The following is a 13,041-nucleotide window of genomic DNA, read 5'->3' as shown; positions in this document are numbered from 1 at the left end:
CACATGAAGAAATCTTGATAGTTTATGGGGATGCCATGCATGATGTTGAAAAGCATATTCTTCATCATTCCGATAACTTCTTCATCGGATGAGTCATGGCCTTTAATGGGACTCATGGTCTTCGTCAGAATGCGATAGATTGTTCTTGGCACATAGAGCAATTCCTTCATGAGGAATTTGGTCCTTGGAGCTTGACCTGGCTTCAACGGCTTCATGAGCACTTGCATATAGTGATCAGTGAGTTCAGGCTCATCATACAGACAACGAGCACCGTCAGGTGGAGGACTGATTGGTAGGGCAGAAAGCAATTCAGAAGCTGGTGCCTTGTAATGAGTGTTTTCCGTCATCCAGTCCAACACCCACGAGTTGACGTCAGCAGCATCGCCTGTGTTATGCAAAGTTGCGTAGAACTGAAGAATAAGCTCTTCATTCCAATCAGCTATGTCGGAGCAGAAATTGAGCAAGCCAGCGTCATGAATCATGCTGAGGACTTGGGAGAAGCAAGGCATGGATTCCATGTCCACATGAGGAATATGCTCATGATCGAAGTCTTTGTCCTTGTTGTAGAGCACTGAGGAATAGAAGTTGGCCTGACTAGCAGTCCAGAAACGCTTCCTTCTAAGATGAGCATTGTCATAGGGGTTGAATTCCGTGAAAAATACGTGCTCTCCAAAGAAATCATCAGCCTTGAATTTTTGCTTCTTGGAGAAAGGATCCTGTGGCTTGGGCTGAGGAGTGTTAGTCAATTGCAGCACTACTTCAGGAATCGCAATCTTAGGTTCCTCAGGCTGAGGAATTTCAGGCTCTTCTGCAGCTTCAGCCTGGGTCGTCAATTCTTTATTGACAATTTCTTCAGCACTAGTGGCTGGAATTTCTTCATGAATACTTGGGGTTGCATGAGATTCTTCAGATCCCATTTGCACTTCAGTGGCAGCAAGGGACTGAGGAATAGCTTGAAGGGGAGTGAACATTGGAGAGTTGGGATGTTGACTGTCCCAAAATTCATCATTGAGCACAGGAGTGGTACAGCCAATGTCCACATCCTCCTCTTCAATTTCTTAAACACCTACCTCTTCAGCAGTAAACTGAGGCAAAGGTGAGGAAATGACTGGGGTTGAAGGGATCTTATCCACTTCAATTTCTTCGTCCAACTGCTTTGTCGAAGCAGCAGAAGGAGTTTCTTCATCAGATTCATCGGGAATCACATAATCTTCACCAAAAGGAACAAGGTACTTTGATGGCATTGAGGAAACTGGAATGGCATCAATTGGATTATCAATTGAACTGATCAGAGTCTTCATCTTCTTCGGAGCTGAAGAAGTTGAAGAAGTTGATGCCTTCCTTTTCTTCACAGCTGCACGTTCTGCAGCCTTGGTCTTCTTCACATCTGATGCAGATGGAAGGATTGGAGTTGGTGTAGGCTTTGGAGGTGCAGATGAATTTGGTTCATTTTCCTCAGGCACAACTGATGCAGCTGTCCTGACTTGTTCACTTTCTTCAGGCGCACCACTAGTGGATGCCCTGGCAATATCTTCAACGGCTGGAATGGAGTCATCAGCCCTGGCACTCTCATGGTCTTCAGCAGCCTGATTGTCATCAACGGTGCTGGCATGTTCTTCAGTAGGCTGAGCAGATGCTTCAGCCTGAGTAACTTCAGCGCGCACAGGTGGAGCAGCACTTGAAGTGAATTTCTTCATCAGATTGACGAAATGCACCTTGGCGCCCTTTCAATCAGCATGGTAGCGATCAAATTCATCACTCAGCTGTTTGATTTCAACTTGCAAGGCAAGGAGCTGATCAGGAGTGAGAGTGAGGACATTGTCCTTGAGGTAGCACTGTTTCTTATACTGCGCTTTCTTCAAACTTCTGCCTTGTTCAAATTTCCATTTTTCTTCTTCAATGAAGGCAGTAAGAACATGACTTTTACCAGGAGTGAGGTTCATCTCCGGCAAAGATGTGTTAGGGTCCTTGTGCCATAGGTCAATGTAGTCGAGGGTCAACTTGGGATCCAACATCAGCGGCACATTGCTGCCTTTGGCTCTAGCGGCCCTGGCTTGCCTGTCTCTGATGATTTCGGCAAGTTCTTCATCATCAGCAGCAGCATCATCAGAGGGTACATGGAAGGCGACCTGCTTCTTGTGAGGACTTGGGCGAGTGCCTCGTCCAGCAGTGGCCTTTTTCTTCAGCAGAGAGGGACCAGCTGAGGAATTTCGAGCAGCTGAGGAGCTTGCAGATCCTCCTGAGGCAATAGAGAAGCCTTGAGTCCTTTGGCACGTGGCGAGATGCAGAGGTGCCGAGGATTTTGTCGGAGCAGCTGAAGACTTTGACGGAGGAGCTGAGGACTTTGAAGGAGCAGTTTGAGGAATTTGCCGTGAGGGCCTTGAGGAATCTGGCCTTGATGGCATAGCATAGGAGCTTGGCCGTGAGGGCATTGAAGGTGAAGCACTGGATTTATGTGCAGGCTTCTTGTGCATTGCCTTCTTTGGCTGACTAGCAAAGGCCTCAGCAGAGGCAGCAGCAGCAGCAAAGTCTGCGTTGAATTTCCTCACTGCTTCCCTTGCTTGCTTAGCCAGTTTGGCTTGGTGCTTTTCCCATTCATCAGGATAATCCTCACCGCGCTTGAGGCTGGTGGGATCTTCCAACTGGCCTGGTGCCAATGGAGGTCTTGGGCATGGAGGGTTGAGTGCGAATTTCTTCATATACTTGGGAGTGACATATCTGTACTCCCTCCATCTCGTGCCCATCTCCTCTCAATCCTCTGTATGCGCATCTTGCGCTGATTTTTGTTTCCCTTTCCGAACTTGGCCTCATCAGGTGTGCAGTAGTCTTTGTAAATGTCCTCAGGGATCTCAAAAGCAGTCATGACCTCAGGCTTCTTTCCTCCTTTCTGTGGCCTTTTGTCACCCATTTTCTTCAGCTGAGGAATATGAACAACTGAAGTTTCTGAAGAGGTATGCAACTTTTCTTCGAGGAACGCTGCAAATGAGTTAAGTTGATGAGAACCTAGTGACTCAGCAGCGGACATTTGTACCTGTGAGCAGAGTATAGTTGCGAGGAATTTGGAGAGGTCATATGCATTCTCAGAAGGTTTTTCAAAAAGAATAGGTTTTGAGGAATTTGACCAGATGAGTCTTGAGGAATTTCACTAAGCGTTCTTTGTCTTAGGTTCCAGAGTTGTGTAGATTGAAAATCCACACAATTGAGGAATCTTGAAGAAAATCATTGCTTAGAGAAACGAATCAAGAGCAGATGACATGTGAGGTGTTTATGTGTGTGAAGAGTTGAAAAATAAACACTTTTGAAGATTTTCAAGAAAACTTGAGAATCAAAGCGAGTAGTTAAAAGTAACTTTTAATTACCCAAGTGAAGAACATGACGAACTGGGAAGAACAGAAGTGAAGTTCGTCAGGTCAGATCTTCCACGCCCTAACTCGGCAGAGGAAGACGGCTACGGCGGCGGCGGAGTGAAGAAATTCGCAACCAGCGCTAGTACGACGGCGACGAGGTCGAGGCAGTGAAGCTCTTCCTCACCGGCGACGATGAAGTAGCGGAGGTGCTAGGGCTTTGGGAAGCTCGAGCGGGAGAGAGAGCGCGAGCGAGGTGAAAGTGAAGTGAGGAAGAGACAGGGGTATTTATAGAGGGAGTGAAAAACTGTTCAACCGAGGAAATCGGACGAACATGCCCCTGGCCTCTTCTCATTCGCTTGACATGTGTCACCCACGTACTGAGAGGTGGTGATCGTGTAGGATCGTGGTTGAATAGATAAGTATTGTCGTGAGAAGCGGAATGGTTTGAGCGGCAAAGCCGAAAATTCAGATAAGATAAGCTAAAAGCTCCGTTCGCAATTTCTTCAACTGTCAAGGACACAGTGAAGAATTTGAACTAGTTTCAAATAGAATGCATATGAGGAATTTGTGAATAGACTGGGTTGAGTTTAGCATAGAGGAGGAAGGGTCCGATCACATTCACTTAGCAAAAGAAATCAACTTGAAGAAATAACAATAAGTGAATGTTGTAGTGGACATAAAACTCATATATATATATATATATATATATATATATATATATATATATATATATATATATATATATATATTCGAATGAAGAACAACACTAGAAAGAGTGAAGACAATGCAAAGTTGAAGAATTTGAAAAACTGAGGAATTTCATAAACGAAGTAAAACTCAAATTGAAGATTTTCAACATTGGTTGGTGGCGTAACCCACCGTATAAGAAAGCTGATTTCACACACCACGTACAATTGTCGTAGGGCTCTGAGAGTCAATTTCTTCATTAATTTCTTCACACTTAGAGGGTTAGTCTTCATTGATTGAGGAAAAATGTTACTTCGTGTGTTGCACATCTAAGTCATCAAGTCAGGATAAGTGTTAGGATGCGTGTCGATTTCAGAGAACATTCGAAGATTCTAGGATATTTAGCTCACACCGCAACTTGCTAAATCTCTTCTCATCCAAGGGCTTTGTGAAGATATCGGCCAATTGATCTTCAGTGCTGACGTGGTCGATGGAGATGTCGCCCTTCAACACATGATCATGAAGAAAATGATGACGAATTTGGATGTGCATGGTCTTCGAGTGCTGAACTGGGTTATGAGCAATCTTGATGGCACTCTCATTGTCACAGTAGAGAGGCACATTCTTCACGTTGAAGCCATAGTCCTTGAGTGTTTGCTTCATCCATAGTAGTTGAGCACAGCACGATCTAGCAACAATGTACTCAGCTTCTGCAGTGGAGAGACATACACAGTTCTGTTTCTTCGAGGACCAACAGACCAAAGATCGTCCGAGGAAATGACATGTACCAGATGTTGACTTGCGGTCCACGCGATCGCCAGCATAGTCAGAGTCTGAATATCCAATGAGATCAAAAGTGGAGCCCTTGGGATACCATAATTCAAGTGTTGGTGTGTGAGCTAAGTATCGAAGAATATGCTTCACAGCCTTATGGTGTGATTCCTTCGGTGTAGCTTGAAATCGGGCACACATGCAAACACTAAGCATAATATCCGGCCTAGATGCACATAGGTACAATAAAGAGCCAATCATGGAGCGGTATACCTTTTGATCGAAGTCTTTACCATTTTCATCAGTGCATAGATGGCCATTTGTGGGCATTGGAATTTTGACCCCTTTGCAATCTTGCATGCCGAATTTCCTCAATACGTCCTTGAGGTATTTCTCCTGAGATATGAATATTCCATTGTGCTGTTGACGAATTTGAAGACCTAAAAAGAATTTCATCTCTCCCATCATAGACATTTGATATTCTTCACTCATCATATAGGCAAATTCATCACTATATCGTTGGTCAGTACAGCCGAAAATGATATCATCAACATATATTTGGCACACAAACAATTCACCATCATAAGACTTAGTGAAAAGAGTTGGGTCGAGTGAACCGGGTTTGAAGCCTTTCTTCATGAAGAATTCCTTCACGGTATCATACCACGCCCGAGGGGCTTGCTTGAGGCCATACAGGGCCTTGTTGAGCTTGAAGACTTTGTCGGGATTCTTTGGATCTTCAAAACCCGGGGGTTGAGCAACATATACTTCTTCCTCAAGCTTACCATTAAGGAATGCACTTTTCACATCCATTTGTTGTAAGATAACATCATGATAGTTAGCATCGGCAAGTAATATGCGAATAGCCTCAAGTCTAGCAACAGGTGCAACAGTTTCATCAAAGTCAATTCCTTCAACCTGTGTGTAGCCTTGAGCTACAAGTCGTGCCTTATTCCTCACCACAAGGCCATTTTCATCTTGCTTGTTGTGGTAGATCCACTTTGTGCCAATAATGTTGTGCTTGCAAGGATCTGGACGTTTGACCAGTTCCCAGACGTTGTTGAGCTTGAACTGATGTAATTCTTCTTGCATAGCTTGAATCCACTCAGGCTCCAGAAATGCTTCATCTACCTTAGTGGGCTCTGTGATAGAGACAAACGCAAAGAGCCCACAAAAGTTAGATAAATGTGAAGCTTTTGAGCATGTGAGAGGACCTAGTGCTTCAATGTCATCGATGATCTTCTCGATTTGCACTTCATTTGCAATACGAGGATGAGCGGGTTGTCTTCGAGAAATCTGATACGCATTTTCTTCAGGAGCATTTTCCTCAGCACCATTTTCTTCAGGTGCGCCAGCTCGACGTTCATCACGTTCTGGAATGAATTCTTTAGCAGATTCTTCAGTAGGAATGACATCCTCAGTGGCTTTGAACTTGATAGAATCCTCAGGTGCTGGTTCATCTATCACAGAAGGTAGGTGCTCTCTTTGCGAGCCATTAGTTTCATCAAACCGCACATCCACAGTTTCAACAACCTTGTGAAGAACGTTGTTGAAGACTTTGTAGGTGTGCGAGTCCTTTCCGTAACCAAGCATGAAATGCTCATGTGCTTTCGGTGCAAACTTAGAATTGTGACGAGGATCTCTAATCCAATATTTAGCACCGAAGACTTTGAAGTAACTTACATTGGGTTTCTTGTCAGTGAGGAGTTCATAGGCAGTCTTCTTGAATAATTTGTGAAGATATACTATGTTGATGATGTGGCAAGCAGTATCAATTGCCTCACTCCAGAAACGATGAGGCATCTTGTATTCATCAAGCATAGTGCGAGCCATCTCAACAAGAGTTCTGTTCTTGCGCTCCACGACGCCATTCTGTTGAGGAGTATAAGGAGCAGATAACTCATGAGTAATACCAAGTTCATCAAGATAGTCATCAAGACCGGAATTCTTGAACTCAGTTCCATTGTCACTCCTGATGTGCTTGATCTTCATACCAAAGTTGGTTGAAGCCCTCGAGGAAAATCGTTTGAAGACTTCCTGCACTTCATGTTTGTAAGTGATAATGTGTACCCATGTGTAACGAGAATAATCATCAACAACAACAAAGCCATATAGAGATGCATCATTTGTCACAGCAGAATAATGATTAGGACCGAAGAGATCCATGTGAAGCAATTCAAATGGTCGAGTGGTAGTCATGATAGTCTTCGCTGGATGCTTAGCCTTTGTCATCTTCCCAGCTTCACAGGCTCCGCATAAGTGATCCTTGAGGAATTTGACATTCTCAATGCCAATGACATGCTTCTTCTTCGCGAGCGTGTGCAGATTCCTCATGCCAGCATGACCAAGTCGTCGATGCCATAGCCAGCCTTCTAAAGCTTTTGCAAGTAGGCACACGGCAGGCCGTGGTCCTGTAGAGAAATCAACAATGAACAAGTCTCCTCTCCTAAAGCCTTCGAAGACTTTGGAATTGTCAGCTTCCAAGATCACAACACAATGATACTTGCCAAAGACAACAACCATATCAATATCACAAAGCATTGAGACAGACATGAGGTTGTATCCTAAGGACTCAACAAGCATGACTTTGTCCATGTGTATGTCCTTAGAGATCGCAACCTTACCTAGACCCAGTACCTGACTTTTGCCTTTGTCAGTGAAGATGATATGCTTCAGATGTGACGGTGGTAAGGGGGCATCCATCAATAGAATCTTGTCACCAGTCATGTGATTTGTACATCCACTATCGAGGACCCACTCATTTGCTTTGGGTTGATCTTCTTGCAGATGAATTAGTGTAGCTTACAAACTCATATACTTCATCAGTGAAGAATGCGACATCAGTATCATCAGGTCAATTTCATCAAGCAATTAGAACAGATAATCAGTATGAGGACCTAAGAAATGAAGGTTCATTTCATCATGATTAGCCTGCGTCCTATCAGGCACTGTTCAGGTCTCCAGCAAATTCTTCAGTCGTTTGGAGCACGACTGGAGACCTGACCCTGCATAAGAGATTAGTTCTTTTTCTTCACCACCCACATCTGGAGGGGTGGCAAAGAATTCATCACTCTGCGAGAACCATATGAGAAAGGTGGTATGGACGCCAGTCCACTTCGTTTCACATAAGAGGGGTTAGGGTAAGCATATGAATAAGTAGAGAAATTCTTCGAGGACTTATGAACATAATGATTTGAAGAATAATGCACATATTCATAGCCCTTAGCTCTACCCTGTGAAACAGAAGGGTTAGTACGATGATGATCATATGAGGACTTTGATCCTTTTGAGGAATTTGATCCACGTGAGGAATTTGGTCCACCTGAGGACTTGGATCCATATGAAGAATTTGGTTCTTATGAAGAATTTGATCTGGAGTTCCTTTTCTTCACAGGTGGTGTCATGAGGACATTCACCTGAAGACTTTCAAGGCAACTTTTGGGAACCCAGATTTTCTTCATAGGAGAACCGTTCCTGCAGTTAGTCCTAACATATCTAGCAAATACTTCACCATTCTGATTTTTGAACAATTTATAGTTAGAGTCAAATGACTCATCAGAAGAATGAGGAGATTCACATGTAAAGCCAGATAAGTTGGATGGATCAACTGGAGGTCCCTTTCCAGCAACCAATGAGGTTTTGGGGTACTGCTCAGGCTTCCAATATGTTCCATCAGCATTGAGTTTCCCCTCAAAGGCAATACCCTCTTTCCTAGGGTTTCTGTCGAGGATCTGCTTTTTGAGCACATCACAAAGAGTCTGATGCCCTTTGAGACTTTTGTACATGCCTGTCATGTACAATTCCTTCAGCCCTGCATCATCAGTGATACTTGCATTGTCCTTAGATGAGGAATTAGTGACAGCAGAGACATATGAAGAATTTGTAGCATTAGAAGCATTTGAACATTCAGGTGAAGAATTAGCAGTTTCACGTTCAATGCACTTCAGACACGGAGGAACAAATTCTTCCTGGGTAGCGCTGATTTGTTGAGCAAGTAATGAATCGCGCTCCTTCTGAAGATCTTCATAATCCACTCTTAGCTTTTCAAGATCTTGCTTTCTTTGAAGAAATTCATAAGAAAGCTTCTCGTGATCTGATAAGAGAGTGTTATGATGACCTTGAAGATTGTCAAACCTGGACTGAAGTCTCTGAAGATTTTCAGTCAAGGTTTTAGTGCGATCCATTTCTTCACCCAACATATCATCACTTTTGTCTAGCATGTTTTGAACCTTTTCAAAGGCCTTTTGTTGTTTCACAGCAATTTTAGCAAGTTTAGAGTAGTTGGGTTTGAGATTCTCATCAGATTCATCCTCACTAGAGTCAGAGGAGGCGTATTTAGTTACCTTGGCACCTTTTGCCATGAAGCAATAGGTGGGAGCGTAGTCATCATTGCCTTCATCAACCTTCTTGGTGGAGTCATTTTCTTCAGAGTTGAAGATAGACTAGCTGACGAATGCAGTAGCGAGAGCTAGGCTCGCCACACCAGACTCAGACTCCTCAGATGCCTCCTCGTCCTCATGTTCCTCAGATTCAGCCTCAGAGTCCATTTCCTTGCCAATGAATGCCCGAGCCTTCTTGGAGCTGCTCTTCTTGTGAGATGAAGACCTCGAGGATTTTGATGATGAAGACTTTGAGGATTTCTTCTTCTTCTTTGCGTCATCAGAACTGTAATCCTTGTATTTCTTCTTCTTTGATTCCTTATCCCACTGAGGACAATCTTGGATGTAGTGACCAGGTTTCTTACATTTGTGACACAGCCTCTTCTTGTAGTCACTGGATGAGGAATCATTGCTCCTTGAGGGTTTTCCAAAGCGACCACATCTAGAGAACTTCTGAAATTTCTTCACGAGCAGTGCAAGTTCCTGGCTCAGTTCTTCAGGATCACCAAGACTGCTAGCAGAGTCTTCATATTCAGACTCTGAGACTACCTTGGCCTTCAAAGCACGTTATCTGCCATAGCTCGAACCGTAAAGATCTCTTTTCTCAGCAAGATGGAACCCATGAGTATTTAGCCTCTCGAGGATATCAGCGGGATCAAGTGACTTGTAGTCAGCATGCTCTTGAATCATCAGTGCCAGAGTATCAAATGAAGAATCTAGCGATCTCAGCAATTTCTTCACCACCTCATGGTTGGTGATGTTAGTGGCGCCAAGCGCTTGAAGCTCATTTGAGATGTCAGTGAGGCGATCGAAGGTTTGCTGAACATTTTCATTGTCGAGTCTTTTGAAGCGGTTGAAGAGATTGCGAAGAATGCCAACACGAGAGTCACGTTGAGTTGAGACTCCTTCATTTACTTTGGACAGCCTATCCCAGATAAGCTTGGCAGTTTCCAAAGCACTCACTCTTCCATACTGTCCTTTACTCAGATGACCACATATGATATTCTTTGCTTGAGAATCGAGTTGCTTGAATCTCTTCACAACAGTAGCGTTCAGAGAAGGTGTGACTGAGGGAACACCATTTTCCAGAACATACCAGAGATCGTTGTCAATTGCCTCAAGATGCATTTGCATCTTGTTCTTCCAGTAGGGGTAGTCTGTTCCATCGAAGGTAGGACACCCAACAGAGACCTTGATCATACCTGTGGTCGACATAACTAAAACTCCAGGCGGTTAAACCAAAATCACACAGAACAAGGGAGTACCTTGCTCTGATACCAATTGAAAGTGCATTATATCGACTAGAGGGGGGTGAATAGGCGATTTTTATGAATTCTTCACTGAGGAATTTGCTGGTGAGGAAATTCCTAAATGAAGAACTACTAGCAGCGGAATAAGTACTCAGAAGTACACATAATAGAATACAAGCATATTCATCATGGCGAGATGAAGACAAGCACAGAGTACAGAAAGCGTAAACATAGGATAACACAAGAAAGAAGACAGACAGACTGAAGAAATTGATCTGAGGAAATTGAGAAAGTCTTCAGTCAAAGTCTTCAAACAGATATGAACAGGCACACAACAACAGACATGAGGAAATGGAAGAGTTGAGGAAATAGAACCAGTAGGCTTAGTGAAGACAATGATTTGGTAGACCAGTTCCAACTGCTGTCTCAGTTGTACATCTGGTTGGAGTGGCTGAGTATTTAAACTCGAGGACACCCAGTCCCGGACACACAGTCCTCACCGTATTTTGCTTGAGCTAAGGTCACACATACCTCGCCCAATCACTCGTGGTAAGTCTTCAGGTGACTTCCGAACCTTCACAAACTCGGTCACTCGGCGATCCACAATTCCTCTTGGATGCTCTAGACCTTGACGCCTAACCGTCTGGAAGAAGCACAGTCTTCAAAGGAAACAAGCGTCGGATCCACGCAGGATCAATCTCTAAAGTGATGCTCAATCACTTTGGGTTTGTAGGTGTTGGGTTTTGGGTTTTCCTCACTTGATGATTTTCGCTCAAAGTCCTCGGAGGATGGGATGCTCACAATTGACAAGTGTCAGTTTCTCTCAGAGCAGCCAACCAGCTAGTGGTTGAAGGGGCGGCTATTTATAGCCTAGGGAGCAGCCCGACATGATAAGACATAAATGCCCTTGTCTGATATGACCGTTAGGTGGGTAGATATTTTGGGACCGCTGGCGCATAGCACAGCAACGGTCGGAATTTTGACTATCAAAATCCTCAGGGCTATCATGTTCCTCACTGTGTAGGCAATTCACACTGGTGAATTCCTAACTCCTCAGTCAGAACAAATTCCTCAGAGACCAGAAGAACTTTGTCTCTATCACTGAAGAATATGACTGAAATGTATGAGATTTCCAATGGCTTCACTCGAAGGGATTGGTAAATGTAGGATTTTGAGTTGAGCATCACATGGAAATTTTTCCTTAGTATTTCCTCGACCCCCTTTAACAGTACGGTGTTTCCTATGACTCAAGAAAGAGAAAATGAAACTACGAAAACAAAAGTCTTCATGCTTCATGTTCCTCGAATGATTGCCTAGTCTTCAAGGTCACACCAATTTCTTCACTTTCAAAGTCTTCAAATAGTCTTCAGAGATCCAAAGTCTTCAGTTGAAGAACTTCATTTTTAGGGGTCGACTTTCTCTGTAAATATCAAACTCCTCATAGACTTATAGACCTGTGTACACTCACAAACGCATCAGTCCCTTAACCTATAAGTCTTCAATACACCAAAATCACTAAGGGGCACTAGATGCACTTACACTTTTCTCTTGTGTTCGTTATTTATCTTACCGGCCTGTTTGAAAACCCAACAATTCCTGTTGGTGTGGTTTGCAGGCTTATCGGGCGTGCCATGAATTTGACAGGGCCTCTCTAGGATTTTATCTAAGCTGGATGGCCCGTCTTTGTTGCCTTTGAAAGGTTTCTTACACCGACCGGACTTAGGACCGTTGAATCTGGCATTGACTGCCCTATCATCTGCGTCGGCATTGTTGTTGTTCCCACGTTTATTTTTATTGCGGCAAGGTTTATCATTGTTGTCCCGCACCTCAGAAGTGCCGGGGTCGCCCGAGCTATTCCTTCTATGAGCCAACCAGCTGTCTTCACCCGCACAGAAGCGGGTCATGAGTGTTGTTAAGGATGCCATGGTCTTCGGCTTTTCCTGCCCAAGGTGTCGGGCGAGCCATTCGTCGCGGATGCTGTGTTTAAAAGCCTCTAAGGCTTCGACGTCTGGACAGTCTGCGATATGGTTCTTTTTAGTTAAGAACCGATTCCAAAGTTTGCGGGCTAATTCTCCTGGCTACTGAATTATGTGACTCAAGTCGTCAGCATCCGGTGGCTGGACATATGTGCCCTGAAAGTTGGCCCGAAAAGCGTCTACCAAGTCTTCCCAGGTTCCAATGGAGTTTTTTGGGAGGCTGTTTAGCTAGTGTCGTGCCGGTCCTTTCAGCTTTAGAGGAAGATATTTAATGGCGTGGAGATCATCTCCTCGAGCCAGGTGAATATGGAGAAGAAAATCTTCAATGCATGCGACCGGATCCGTCGTCCCATCGTATTGTTTGATGTTTACGAGTTTAAACCCTTCCGGAAATTGGTGTTCCATGACCTCATCGGTGAAGCATAGGGGGTGTGCGGCCCCTCTATATCACGCAATGTCGCGGCGGAGATCGGCTGACATCTAAGTTCGGTTCTGATCCTGAATATAGTAATAGTCGTCACGCCAGGCTTCATAGCTGTTGTCTCGCCTGGGGCACGGATCCGTAGATTGATCTAGTCTGACCAGCTTTATTGGTTAGGTCATGTTGCAAGTCATATGTGTATCCCGCGGC

The sequence above is a fragment of the Triticum dicoccoides genome, chromosome 1B (assembly GCF_002162155.2).
Source record: "Triticum dicoccoides isolate Atlit2015 ecotype Zavitan chromosome 1B, WEW_v2.0, whole genome shotgun sequence".
NCBI lineage: Eukaryota > Viridiplantae > Streptophyta > Magnoliopsida > Poales > Poaceae > Triticum > Triticum dicoccoides.
Note: the sequence above shows the minus strand (reverse complement) of the source record.